Source organism: Quercus lobata, chromosome 5 (assembly GCF_001633185.2).
Source record: "Quercus lobata isolate SW786 chromosome 5, ValleyOak3.0 Primary Assembly, whole genome shotgun sequence".
In the NCBI taxonomy this organism is placed as follows: domain Eukaryota; kingdom Viridiplantae; phylum Streptophyta; class Magnoliopsida; order Fagales; family Fagaceae; genus Quercus; species Quercus lobata.
In genome coordinates this window covers 33,613,476-33,629,188 of record NC_044908.1, presented here as the reverse complement: position 1 = coordinate 33,629,188, position 15,713 = coordinate 33,613,476, and positions in this window count along the sequence as shown.

Sequence of the window (15,713 nt, the reverse complement as noted above, 5' to 3'; positions counted from 1 at the left end):
TGTCATTCATGGTTTGATTAACAAGTGAAAATTACAGCAGAAAAAGTGCCATGTCTCTAATATTTATATCTGTTAGTCTTCCAAAAAGAATTATTATAGCTGTAAACCTGACAATAAAATGAAAAATTGGGACTAAATTGTGTTTAGTTTATCTCGTGGTGCCAAGAAGTATTTGAGTAGCAACAATGCCATAGAATTACTAAGAGAATTTACTGGCTTCTTTTTACAGTCTTGCCTCATTCTAGATACTATTACAAACCATAATAATAACACTCTCCTTCTGGCTCTTGCAGGTCGGGCCAATTTGGGCAGACATTGGTTCTTGCAGGTCTATGGGCAGGCCTAATTTAATTTCTCCAAGTACTTTTTAAGCCACTCTTTTAGTGCAGATAGCCATTTCATTCCACATCTTCATATACAATACCCAAAAAACAATAAATCATCTTGGAATGAGCAATTAATATATTTATTAAGGATTACTATCAAAGTGAAAAGTGACTTGGGGTCTGACGGCTGAAATCCAGGATTAATGCAGTTCTGTAAATATTGGGGTAACTTTATGTGCTGAGATGTTTTTTAGGTAGCTTTTTTCTGCATTAAGGATGCTAAAGGTCTTTTCTTTCCTTTTGGTGCAGGCCACTGCTCTTCTACAAAAAAAAAAAAAAAAAATTAGATAATGCTAAAGCCAGTTTAGAAGTTCTTGTTGCTTATCTACAATTCTTGAGGGACCAAGTGAAAATAACTCAGGTAGTATTGGTGTGAATATGTTGTTCCCTTTCTGTTTGAAATGGTAGTTACACGACTTAAAGCTTGTTTAGAGGTATACTAGTTTACTATGCATCTGGCATTTTTGGCATAAAAACAATTGAATTCAAGGCATTGCATGCATATAGGCATGGGGGGAGTGAGCCTGGGAGGGGAGGGGTTAGTGTTATACTCTCAGTTCCTTTATTCACTATGAACTTGGCAAACATAGCTAATTTTTTAAGTTAGCCTCTTTGTATGTTTGTGTTTTGCCTATACATTACACCATTAGCAAGTTGAGGAATGCAATGGAGTTGCATTGTGTTGCGTTTGAACTGTGTAATTGCTTCTTCCACACATTGCAATTTTAAAAAAGGGCAGGGGTCTAATTTTATTAAAACTTTAGTTTTGGTTGAACACCACCACATCATAGTGGTCTAGGTGTCCTCAGTGTTTAGTTTTTTTTTGTTGGATATGTTTCCCTTTTGAAGTAAAGTTAGCCTTTGATTTTGTAAATGCTTGTCTTTTGTTCCATACAGGCCTGTTTTGTTGAAATTTTAACTTGTTTCTATCTTTTCTTTACAGCTGCCCTGAACACCAGCAGAGGTAACCACAAACACACAACCAAAGGAAGCAATACAATACAACAAGCAATAAAGAGCAAGAACAGAGTAAATATCAACAAAAAAAAAAAAAATCATAAAAAAGAAGGGTAAACCCCAGACCCATCTTCCATTTCTCTTTTCCATATCTCTGTATTGTATTTACACAAAACACATACACCATCACAGAGTCGCAGACCATCAGAGAGTTGCAGCACACACATTCTACTTCTAATCTGTGCCATAGATTGCTCCTTTCTCATGTCTATACTATTTTTGCATGCATAAATGAACTCTCTGTTACAAGCTCTCAAACACAAAGCACACAAGCATAAAAGACCCTCTTATCTCCCTTTTTTTTACTTTAACTTTACTATTAATTTATATATATATATATATATTATTTGTAAAAAACCTTTTCAAAAAATCAAATGCCAAGTATTTAATTTATTTTCCTAAAATGTGATTATTAAGTTAAATTAAAATGAGGTAATATGATGGATTTGGGCTTCTGTGGGCCGAAAACTTGGTCTAATTTGAAAAATATTAGGGGCTAAATTCTAGAGAGACTAGATCGTTGTTTTGCCAATGCTTCATGGCGGGCCCTTTTCCCGGAGGCTGTGGTTCAACACCTAACAAGAATTCGCTCAGACCATAGCCCTATTCTTCTCGAGCTTTTCAAGGATCAGGGTCTGGGCCTCCCAAAGCCATTACGGTTTCAATCTATGTGGCTCTCCCACCCCTCCTATTCTCAGGTTGTTCAGGATGCGTGAGCTAGTAATGGACCTTTGCTTGATACCATCTCTGATTTGTCCAGAAGGATTCAGATCTGGAATAAAGCTGTATTTGGTAATGTTTTCCATCATAAGAGACGTTTGGGAGCCAGGCTCAATGGTATTCAGAGAGCTTTAGCCAATGGTCCCAATGACTTTCTGATTGACCTGGACAGAAGTTTAGATTGGAATATCACTCCATCCTCCGGTTAGAGGAAGACTTATGGATATCTAAGTCCAGATTAAATTGGAAGATGCAGGAGGAAAGAAACACCGCCTTCTTTCATGCCTCTACTTTCAATAGACGCAAGCGTAATAAAATCCTCTCTATTAAGGATAATTTGGGGAATCGGATTTTGGTTGAAAGTGAGGTTGCAGCTTTTGTGAGACAGGGCTATATAAACCTCTTTTCTTCAGGTATGATCTCTGTTCCAAGAAGTGTGTGGGATCCAATTAAATAGCCTAATCGTCTGTCCCTGGAGGAGTCCAGCCTCATTGGCAGAAAGGTTTCCTCGGAAGAAATCAAGGAAGCTCTATGGTCTCTCAAGCCTTTCAAGGCCCCTAAGCCAAATGGTCTGCCTACGGGTTTTTTTCAGAATGCTTGGGCTATTGTGGGGGACTCTATGATTAATGAGATAAAAAATATTTTCCAAATCAAAACGATGTCTATGAGTCTCAACTAGACTCTCATTACGCTTATTCCCAAGTGTGATGGTCCGAAGTCTCTAGCTAACTTCAAACCCATTAGCCTTTGCAACACCTTATATAATGTGGTTACGAAGGTCACTGTTAAAAGGATTTGACCTTTGCTAGCTAAGTTGGTGTCTCCTCTGCAGTTTGCCGTTGTTCTTGGCAGAAGAGGGCTTGACAATGTGATTATTGCTCAAGAGATCATCCACACCCTTACTCTGAAGAAAGATAGCACTAGGTTCATGACTATAAAGATTGATTTAGAGAAAACCTATGATAAGCTGGAATGGAACATCATCCAAGACGTTCTCTTGCCGTTTAATATGCCCCTCTCCTTGGTGGATCTTGTAATGAGTTGTGTTTCCTCATCCCCCATATCCTTGCTCTTTAATTGAGGCATGCTTGAACCTTTTCTCCCTTCAAAGGGTATTAGGCAGGGAGATCTGTTGCCACCCTATATATTCATACTCTATATGGAAATGCTTGGATACCTTATTGTTGATAAATGTCAGTCTAATCTTTGGGATCCTGTTAGAGCTTCGAGAGAAGGCGCTGTTGTGTCCCATCTCTTCTTTGCGAATGACCTCATCCTTTTGGCCAAAGCGGATGAGAAAAATTGTTAGAGTATTCGGGAAGTATCTGGAAGTTTTTGGAGAGCTCTCTGGTCAGAAAGTCAGTGTCTCCAACTCCAGGGTGCATTTCTCTCCTAATGTACCCAGTGCTACCAAAACTAACCTGTCAGAGATTCTGGGATTTCACTCAACCCTAAATTTGGGCAATTACCTTGTGTTTCCTCTAAAACATGCTGAGTCCTCAAGCCAGGATTATAACTTCATTATCGAAAAAGTTCAGAGAAAGATCAAAGCCTAGAAAGGAAGGAGGGCTTTGAATTCATGCTGCTAAGCCCAAGAATTAATGTGGCCTTCCTGGCCAAGTTAAGATGGAGATTCCACCACCAAAAAGATGAGTTATGGGCTCGAGTCCTCGCAAAGAAGTATAAAAAGAATTTTGCCTCTTCTAGAAGTTGTTCTTCTACCTAGTCTGGCCTTAAAAAAGGGGTTAAGGTCTTCTCCAAGGGTACCAGATGGCAGGCAGGCTCAAATAGTAATCTTAGTTTTTGGTATGACCACCGGTGCTCATTGGGTACTTTAAGAAAGCTCATTGCTGGCCCTCTTACTTTGTAGATTGAATATCTTAAGGTGAAAGATGTGTTTTATAAATGTGGAATTTGGATGGATTATCCTTTGATATCAACCCCCAAGCAGCCAGTTTGATTAAGAATACTCATATGAGGAATGTCTCTTCTGGTGAGGATGCCATTATTTGGAATTCTTCCCACAATGATGAATTTGATCCCAAGAATGCTTACTAGATTGCTAACTCAAGTCTTATCATTTCTTCACTCCCTTTTTGTGGGAAATGGATTTGGTCGGCAGATACATTTCCGAAAATTAAAAGTTTCTTTGGAAGTGCATGATGAATTGTCTACCTGTCAACAGTCTGCTATCCCATAGAGGTATGCTTGTGGATGACTCTTGCAAGTTCTGTTTTGAGAGAAATGAATCCATCCTCCATGTGTTAAAAGATTGTATCATTGTCAGAGGGTTTTGGGACCGGGTTGCTATCCCAATTCCTTGTCATGAATTCTTTACTGTTGATTTGGCTTCCTGGCTTCGTTTGAACTATTGCGGGAAACTCCCTGTGCCTTCCCCCTTATGCGCTTGGGAAATTTTCTTCCTTATGGCCATTTGGCAGATTTGGATCCAAAGAAATAAATGGGTGTTTGAAGAGAAACCTATCAGTTCTCAGCTTCTCCATGATGTTCTTAACCATGCTATTGAGTACAATCTTATTATTACCACCAAAAACCCAACATCTAGGAGATTCACTATTGAGGTCTCTTGGATCAAACCCCCCGATAACTGGGTTAAGCTCAATTCTGATGGAGCTTCCTTAGGAAGCCCAGGCAGAGCTGGAGGAGGGAGTCTCATTAGAGACCACCATGGTGCCTGGGTTAAGGGTTGTGCCAGATCCATTGGGCTAGCTAGCAGCTGTATGGCTGAGTTATGGGCTCTTAAAGATGGCCTAAACCTTTGTATCTCAATGCATTTTTCTGTTGTTATTGTCGAATTAGATGCTCTTTTGATTGTCAATGTGCTTTCTGGGGATTATTCTTCTGCTAGACATTTATCGCCTTTGATTGATGATTTCAGGGCTTTGCTCAATAGGATTCTCCATCACCAATTCAAGCATTGCTATAGGGAAGCTAATAGCGTGGCTGATGCGCTAGCTAGTTGTGGAGCAAAGATGGAGGATGGTTTTGTTGTTTTTGATAACCCTCCTGTTTATGTTTTATCCTTACTTGCTCAGGATGCTTTTGATTATGTGTACTTAAGGCATTGTCGTGGCAGTGCCAATATTTGACTATGTTTGTACCTAACAATGTGATTCACAAATATTATCACATTTCTTGATTGCCTTTGGAGACTTAATCTAACGATGTTCAAAAGGAAGAAGCAAATTTGATTACATGAGTTTAATGATCTTGATCCTTCTTAATCAAAGAGATTTGTTTAATTCTTAAACACTTTGATTTGCCAAAATGGTTGTTCAAAGGATCACCTCTTGTTCATAAAATAAAAAATTTTAAAAAAAAAAATCATTCTTTTTCAAAATCCAGTTCTCTTTAACTACATCTTGACCCGATCCTTTATGAGAGAGGTACGTAGGCAGCCTTGCAAAGGCCCGGTCCCAATCACCCAAACAACCTAGGTTAAGCCCATTTGTTTGCATTAAGCATGTTAAACTTGGGGCATTGGTCTATTTATATTGTATGTGAATATGTCCTTCTCGCATGAAAGCATGTTTTCATTTGAGGTATCAATCCATTTTTTTGCAAGCATGTCTACAGGAAAACAGAACTTTGCTTGCCCCTCACTCTCATCAATCTCCACATTTAATGCATCAAATTTTCCCAAAGGCTAAAATGAGGTCTAGGTTCATGATTCTTTGTCAACCCTCATTAAATGGCATTTCATTCATATTTCCTCCACCACTACTATATAAACCACTCCTCTCCTTCATTTCAAAGGACCAAAAAAAACCTTCTCTTCTCCTCTCTTGAGTTCTAGGAAGTTGAGTAGTCTTGTCATATCTTAGTTTTCTTGAGACTCAAGGTATTGAGTAACACTTACTCTCCCTCTCCTAACTCTTCTTTTCCTCCACCCTTAGGACCTCCATCAAGAGTTTCCTCCTCCATCATATGGATCTTGCATTGAGGTATAATCTCCTTCCCTAACTGTTTGTTTATGTTGCCATGATGAGAATTTAAGATTAAAGCATGATAATTCCCTTGAATATGTTTGAATGTTCTTAATTGTTCTTATGTGTTCTTCACATGCTCTTAGTTGTTCATCACATGTTCATGCATATCACTAGATCTAATTTTAAATCCACATCAAAAATATGAAAAACATGTTTGTTTAATAATTCTTTCAAATCCTTGAATTTAAATTATCACCATCCACACGCATTCACTAGAATTTATTTTTCAATCCAAATGCAATTTTTAATAAATTGAATTTGGGTTTATCACATGCACACACATTAAATTCAACATGTAAATTGATTGACATATTGAATGATGTGATATAAATGTTAGTCATCATAGTCTAGAAGACTGGTTTTACCGGGCAAGGTGGGTGTCTCACATTTTGAGAACCTAGTCGAACCTCCATTTTGAGAGACAATAACATGACTCCACTCAATCACGTGGGTTTGGCCCAACATCCTATAAAACGGGCCGGGGGCACGGTCTTTCACACTTATACTAAGTGCGGAATAGAGTAAATGCGAACAGATAAAAAATATAACTACTCTAAGCCATATTCAATAAAACACAGCAGTAATATGAAAGCTAAAAGAATAGGGAAGAAGAATGCAAACACAAGATAACACGCCGATGTGTTATCAAAGAGGAAACGGAAGTACTCGGTATAAAACCTCTCTGCCGCCCTCCAAGCGGTAAATTGATCCATTAGACAATCAATTAGGATACATGGGTTAGCAAGACACCCTCCAAACCTAATCTACCCAATGCACCTAAGCCCTCCAAGCTCCTACTCCAACAAGGCTTCTCAGAGCTGTGTCCTGTCTAACTCTCCAGATCTCGCAATATACCCGATTGCATCTGCCAAAGCTTAGGTTCTTCCAATGCTTCCTAGCAGCACCAAAACCTCCTTGACACTTAGAATGGGTGTGGTAAGTGTTTGGGCTATCAATCTCTCATGGATATAGAAATGGACAGGTAGGAGTTGAGTGAAAAACCATAATGGATTGTGAAGAAAAATGTGGGTATAACAATCTCTAACTCTCAAGGTTTGTGATTAGGGTTTTCTCTCAGAAGCACTCCTCAACATCTGTGGGTAATGTGAGTATATATAGTATGGGTACAAATAATGTGTATTAGATTTGACAGTTCAGCAAAACAGAATGTTTCGCAGGTATGTCGCGGGAAGGCCTTACCCACGAGACACTTGTGAAAACTAGCTATCTCCATCTTGTCCTAACTCTTAGCATTGCAGTCATGTGCTGGGCACATGCTTCCCTTCGCAGGAAGCATACTCGCGAGCTACCCGCGAAACCAGCTTTAGTCTTCACTTGTCTTGAGTCTTCACACTCTCTCTCTCTCACACACAACCCTTATAAGAAATCCCACATAAAATACAAGGTACATAAGATTGAACAGAATTACAATCAAATTTGGCACAGAATTAAAGCCAACATACACTAGTTGTAAATTACAACTTTACACATTCAAACCTAAATAATTTAGTATATTTAAGCATATAGTATCCAATATCCTCTAAAAATTTTAAACATTACTCTCTTCAAATCACATCATGTATGTACTTCCATTCTCCAATAGACCATTCTTCAAAGCAATTAAAACTTAACATACTTTGACATCGTAACTTACTTAGAAATAAGGGGAAACAAACAATAACAATTTATTACAATGGAAATCATTTAGAAAATAGTGCAAATATATCCAATTGAGTTGGTATAACATCATTGTCTAAACATTTGGGACTTATCTTCAAAGTCGAGTCAGTACATTGAGGAGGATATTCATCAAGGGTTTGTTGAAAATAATATTATGATGGGACATTTGTTCTTAATCTTTGAGGGCCTATTTCTAATAAGCCACCTGAAGACTAAGCAAATCCAAAATATCCCGGTAAGAAACGGTTATAGCATCAAATTTGTCAAGAGTTTGATGAAACCTAAGACAAAAAATGAACACAATGATTACATAATGGCAAGATAATAGGTCTGTAATTTAGATAATATATAAACCATCAAGAAAATATATTAAAAGTCAACCTTTATAAAGAATAGTCCCTTTCGACTTATCTCTATTCAATATTAATAGTATTATTACAGACTCATATAATGTGTCCTCTCCTGTAATTCCAATTCCAATGAAAATTGCTCTAGGTATTATTAGTTCTATTGCAATTTTGTTACAAACGGATTTGGAAGCTAAATTATGATGCCATACATAACTGGTCGAAAAGTCCACATCAATTCACAATAGAAATGTACGAAGACGATGAGAGACAGGATTATAACACTGATACCCCTTTTGAGTTTCGTCATAGCCAAGAAAACAACAAAGCCTTGACCGAGGCTCAAGTTTGTTATGCTCATATGGCTGAAGAAGAACGAAACAAGCAGAACCAAAGGAGCGAAGGTGGTGATACTCTGGAGAGGACCCAAAAAGGCACTCATATGGAGTTTGATTTTGAATAATAGGACTTGAAATGCGATTAATAGTATGAACAACCTGAAGAGCAGCTTCGCCCCAAAAAGGAGCAGGAACTTTGGCAAAGAGAAGAATTGCACGAACAGTGTCAAGAATATGACGAAGTTTTCATTCGGCTCTACCATTTTGCTGAGAGGTGTCTGGACAAGTTAGTTGATGAACAGTACCATAGGAATGCAAGATAGCTTGGAAAGCATATTGAGTATATTCAAGAGCATTATTAGATTGAAAAATTTTGATACATTTGGAAAACTGAGTTTCAACCATTTTTGCAAAATTAGAATATACTTACAATAACTCAAAACGATATTTCATATTAAAAATTCAGCTATAGAGAGAGTAATCATCAACAAAGATAACAAAATATCGAGACCCACCAATACTAGAGACAGAGGAAGGCTCCCAAACATCAGAATGAATAAGGTCAAAGATATCAGTGGATATTGATTCACTAGTATTGAAAGGCAAAGTTAGTTGTTTTCCTAACTGACATGAAACACAATCAAAATTTTCTGTAGACACTGAACCTAACAAACCTCTAGAAGCCAATTGTTAAACCCAAGAGGAAGATGCGTGACCAAATCAAGCATGTCAAAGTGCAAGGGAAAGAGTAGAAGAAGCTGCAGTAGCTGCAGCAACAGAAACAAGAGCAACAAGTGGAAGACAAAGGTTGTCCACGGGAAATATACACCCAACTCTAAGACCAGTCCCAAGTTACTGTCCCATCCTTAGATCCTGCACAATACACTCAGTATAATCAAAGATAGTGCGATAACCTAACTCAGCTAATTGTCCCACATAAAATAAAAATCAGGAACATTAAAGACACCAGGAACTGAGAGATTGGAGGTCGAAACGGAACCTATATTATGACCAAACATTGTGGAACCATTTGCTGTGTGAATATTAAGAAAGTGTGGTGCAGGTTTAAGTTCAGAAAATAAGGACGAATGAGGAGTCATGTGATTGCAACAAGCAGAATCCATAAGCCAAGAGGAAGGAGACATACTATATAAAGCTGAGAGAGAAGAGGAATAAGATGCATTACCAACCATACGAATGACATTGACGATGATATTTTTAAGGTCATCTGTGGATATGGTGAAAGTGCGTCCTGAAGACTTAGACTGTGTAGAGATGGGAGCCATTGGTTGGACACTCTCAGTGATAGCAACAATAGCAGCAGAAATTGAAACAACTAATTTATTGCGATGATAGCAAGTCTCAATATTGTGGCCAAAACATTTGCAAAAATTGCAAAAATAGTTGCTAGATTGTCGGCGACGATTATAGCAACAAGAAGAAGACTTGTCCTTATTCTTCATTTAGAAGCACAATATACAAAAACAGACTGCAAAAATGAAATCTACGCAAAAAACTGGGTAAAGAACACCTAAACTGCAAAAAAAGTCAACTCTACCAAAAAGTCAACGGTTAAACTAGGTCAAAGTCAACAGATGACGTCAACAGAAGAGAAGATGACATCAGCAGCAACTTGGACGATGATGTTAGCTAGGGCTAACATGGCAGAGTGATGTCACAAATGACGTCAACAGCATCAAGGACGGCGGCGCGTATAACGCGTGAGACGCGTAAGAAACTTGCAGAATACTTCAACGGCGCTTGAGAGCGCGTGGGAAGTCCGATGAGGCCAATTCTTTGCCGGTAATGTAGATCGAAGAAGGACGATTCAGATGACGGCGGCGGTGAGATGATCGGAGCAATACAAACAGTGCGTGAAGCGCATGAAACAAACTGCCGAATATTTGACCAGTGCGTGGCGGCGCGTGGAAGGTCAAATGGTGATGATTCTGGCGACATTGTGTAGATAGTTTGAAAATCTACATGGTGATATGTCTTATGTCCTAATCGGAGGTCCTTTGTGGAAGATCCGACGAAGGCAGTGATCTTTGTGGCGGTGATCGAGCTTCTTACAATGAGGATTCAACCTTGAGCACCTCTGACGACGGTGGAGCAGTCAGGAGAGGGCACGGAAAAGGTTTACTGGCCAAAGAATTCGAGGCAGCGGAAAACACCAACAAAGATAAGACTGCAAGACACAAGAAAGTTAGAGCAATGGCTCTGATACCGTGTTAGAAATACTGAATGATTGTATTGTATTTCTCAAGTAATAAAATATACATAATTATCTTTATATAGGAGGCAGAGTGTGCAGTACAAGTAAGTGTGTTATACAAGTAAACAAGGTAGGCCTAAAGCCCACATACCCTAATACACATTAACATTCTTCTTAATTTTAGAGATTTAAACATTTGATAATGTAATTTTTTTAGATTTCAAGCTCAAAACCTTGACCTAAGCTCCAGTTTAAACTTGATATTAAGCTTGAGCATGGTTTGACTAATTAATTAAGCTAAACCAAGCCAAGCTAAGCTCAAACTTTTTAGCTTTCCCATGAGTTCAAGCTCAAACACTATTTTTAGACTTATCACAAGTTCAAGGCAAGTTTGAGTTTTTGACTTTTCCTGACGAGCCAAGCTTGAATATGTACAACATCGTTCATTTGGGGTTAAATTAAATCCAAAAAAGAAATGTGTACGGATGTTTACAATAGCGACCACACTTTGATCGATGTTTCTAGACTTGAAATCCCTTCTTTTGGTTGTTTTAACAACATGGTTGGCTTCTATAACGACTCCCTTTGTCTTGCTGATAATATGACTTCTCCTAATTGCAAAAATATATTCGTGGAACCCAAGCATTAGAAAGTTAAACATGGTTCCTGCTCGTACCTTGCTTGACCACTTTTTGGTTGCTAATTTCACTCATGTCACTCTTGGACTTGCCTCTGACTCCAAAAACAATGACTTGAAGATTCTTAGATTTGATAGCTTTGAAGGATGCCTGGCTGAGGCCCAGGTTTATTCGTTGAGTACGAGTTTGTGGAGAAAGATTGAAATACCTATGGATTCATATGGGACATCTGTTACTTCTATATATCCATCACCCTGTTTTTTTTTTTCAATGGAGCTTTGCACTCTTTAGTATGTTTTGAAGGGGACGTGGGCGCTGAGGTGGAGGTTGTGGGGGACATGGAGGAGGATAGCCGTAAATTCAAGGCTGTGGGGAACGTGGAGGAGGATAGCCGCAGATTCATTTTTTCCTTTAACGTTGATGATGAGAAATTTCATTAGATAAAGCTGCCTGAAAAAAATTTACGCAAAAAACATTCCGAATGTCTTGCAGTGTTAAAGGGATCACTAGCTTTCATTGGTTTCAGTCTTGCTGATAGCCGGAGTGGTACTTGCTTCATATGGGTGATAAAGGAGTTTGGTGTGTTGGACTCGAATATGTGTATCAATGGCAATGGATGGACGTGAAAGTTTGCTTGGATGCACCGTTAATGGTGAACTTCTTATTAAGGGTTCAAGCCCTATGAGGGACCAGATTGTCTCTCTTGTCCCTCAGAGTTCAAAAGCGAAAACTCTTACAATTCTATCAAGCACAGATGTGATTTATACTGCTAATTTTGTGGAGAGCTTAGTTTTACTTGATGGGTAAACATTGAAAACCAATAAGTTCTAGTTGGCCTTCATCTTTTTTTAATTCATATTGACAAGTCATTTTTGATGTTTTTGTATTTGTGTAAATGAATCCGTTATTATCTTGTGTTTTCTCTCCCTTTGTTATAGACTTGAAAGTAATGCTTTTGTTGTAGAAAAATAAATATATAAAATAAAAAATTATCCCTTTGGGGAATGAGACCAAATTTCATCTAGTTAATTGGGCTCCAGTTTATGCCCCTCTTCCCTCTGGTGGTTAGGCTATTAGGGGTTTGACGTACTTTAATAAATTATTATTGGGGAAGGGCTGTGGAAGTTTGGGCTTGAGAAGGATGCATTGTGGCAAAGAGTGATAGAAGTGAAGTATAGTTGCAAGTGGGGGGTTGGTGTTCCAACTCAATGTTCGGTTCCCGTGGGGTGATTTATGGAAGTATGTTAGAAAGGGTTGGCCTACTCTATCAAGCTATCTCTAGTATAAGACGGGATAATTCTAAAGAAAAGTTTTGGCAAGATCTATGCTGTGGGGAAAACCCTTTTGCTATGTGCTTTCTTGAGTTATTCAGGATTTGCTGTGACAAGTGGGCAAGTGTGGTAGATCTTATGAAACTCACTAATGGAGTCCTACATTAGGATATGAATTTCATGCAGGTTGTGCAGGATTGGGAGTTGGGAATCTTTGTTGAATTGCATGGATATGATCTATGGGGCATTTGTAAAAGTGGGGAAGATAAATTGTGCTGGAGACTAGATCAGAAAAAGAGATTTATTGTAAGTGGTTAATATCGGGTTTTACTTTATAATAGCAACCAATATTTTCCTTGGAAAAGCATATGGATACCAAAGATAACTTCCAAAGTTGCTTTCTTTGTTAGGACTGCAACATTGGGAAAATTTATGATGATTGACAATTTACAGAGAAAGAGTGTGTGGCTTTTGGATTGGTTTTATATATGTAAACGCAATGGTGAATCATTAGACCATTTATTATTTCACTGTCCTATTGCTACAAAATTGTGGTCTATGGTGTGTCGAAGGTGTTGGGCTAATTTGGAGGACTGTGGTGGAGTTGTTAGCTTGTTGGCTAGGGTTTTTTTTGGCATCACCAAAATGGTCATTTGTGAATGGCTACCACACACTGCTTGATGTGGTGTCTGTGGAGGGAGAGGACCAACTGAAGTTTCGAAGATATAGAGAAAACTGTGTCTGATCTCAGTTATTTTTCCTCAGAACTTTGCTTGATTGGATGTTAGTTTTGCATAGTCAGCCTTTATGATAGACTAGTCGCTAACCCATGCTATGCACGGAAAGTTCAGAAATTTTATTTTAACATATTATACATATTTGTTTTCTTTATTAAGTACTAACATATAAAATGTTAATTAATTTCATATTAATCTTGATATAATATTATATATGTTATCTCTAAAGGATATATGAACAAATGACTAAATATTAATAGTAACTTGAGGTTATACCATAGGTTCATATAACAAATTCAACGTTAAAATTGCAATAATATAACAATTAAACTCATATACAAATAAATACAAAAATAATTTGTTTATACTTGTATGCTTCCACTTATTACGGATGGAAATTTTCATTTCAATATAATTTTCATTTCACCTCAGGAAAAGTTAAATCGTGGTCCCAAAGAGCAACAAAAAGTTCTTTTCAAGCCCCCTAGCAGTGTTCTTACTTTTCCACAGTGCCTTCAATACTCCCAAACCAAAAGTGCAATTTATATTCCTTGAAAAAGTAAATAACTTATTAACTTTATTGACACTAAAGATAACACCAAAAATAAAGGAATAGAAGAACCAATCAATGAGGGAGATTGAGCAAGCAATAATGGCAAAATAAAAAAGAAGGGATGAATATAAAATTTAAACATTTCTTTACTAACCTTTTCCTCCTCAAGTTTGTATCTAAACAAATCCAATCTTTCTTGAACTGCATCAGATCAATTGATCAAAGGTCAAATCCATTCTTGTAAAATTAAGATACTCAAAAACTTCTTTAGGGATTAGATTTCCAACATGAAGCAAATTCTAATTTAGCACCAATCAAATAAGATAAAGTAATGAAAATTTCTTTGCATTTCCATCCATTTCATGCTTCTTGATTCTAGGCAAATCAAAGTATTCATACCTGCTTGAATTAAACATGAAAGATCTAATTTCTTCCAATTGATTGTAATTCCACACAAAATAAAGGATAAAAAAAAATGGTTGTTAGTGGCAGAACAAAATATATTCTACTAAAGTATCAATTGAGCCCACTAAACTCCATCGTCTAACTATGAAGCTTCTTCTTCTTCTTTTTTCTTTTTTTTATAAGTAAACTATGAAAGCTAATAACATTTATTATTCTAATATTTGCGGCTATGCATTTTCACAAAGAATATTCATTAACTGGAACATTCATTAAGATAAAGTTGGCATGTCGTAAGATGATAACAGAGTATAATTTTTAAAAGAACATGCCAGATCAATAGCTTCCTTATTAACAACATCAAGAGCAACCATTTTCAATTTTTCCTTTAGATGCAACCCTGCACCAAGTTGTTAGAAGAGACTTTGCATGGTTAGACAATTCATTACATCTCACTAACTGGTTTTCTTGAGTTCACTAATCCACAAACAAATTGATCAGTGCTACTTATTAAATGTGCAAATAGTTAAGTCATTACATCTTACTAACTGGTTTCTCATTTGATTGAAACTTAATCACATGAAAGACCACATCAAGCTCAGATCAAATGCATAGCCAAACGGACTTTGGATTAGCCAAAAATAATTACAAATTTACTGAAAAAAAATAATAAATAAAATCAGAGAGAGCAAAAAAACTAACAGTGGATTGCTATTGGTAAAACAATGTGAGAGGAGATAGGAAATCTACATAGAAAAGTCATTAATTTAGTTGAAACTAAGAATAAATCTATAGAATTTATATGAAAAAAAAAAACTAATTAAAATCAATTCAACGTTAAATATTTACTCAGAGGAGTTTGAATATGTATTGAATGATGAAGGACGTGACGTAAATTTATATGAAAATGCCTTTTTACCGTAAATTAGAGATAAAGGGAAGGAAAGAAAGACCTTAGGAGGCTTGAATAGCTACCAACTTTCTTATAAGCCAGAGCAGATATATATATCTACATTAGCACATGAGGAAAAAAATGTCATTGAAAATACAAAATTACTGATAAGCAACAATGTAATTGAGGCCCTCGAAAATTTGGCATATTATGAATTATTAGTACTTGACAGGAAAAACTCAGAAAAATCTGAATTTCAACAAAAAATGAAAGGGTAAGAAGGTTTTTTAAAATGACAGAAGAGAAAGATGAAAGATAGACACACACCAAACAAACTATCAAAAAGTAAATAATCACACAACCATATTAAGTAAATAATCCCTTAATATACAGTAACACATTTTTTTAACAAACTATTTGCTATTTATTTGTATGTTTCTACTCAAAATTTCACTCTGGAAAAATTCTCAAAACAAAAAAGTAGAGACGTTAATTTGAGACCAAAGC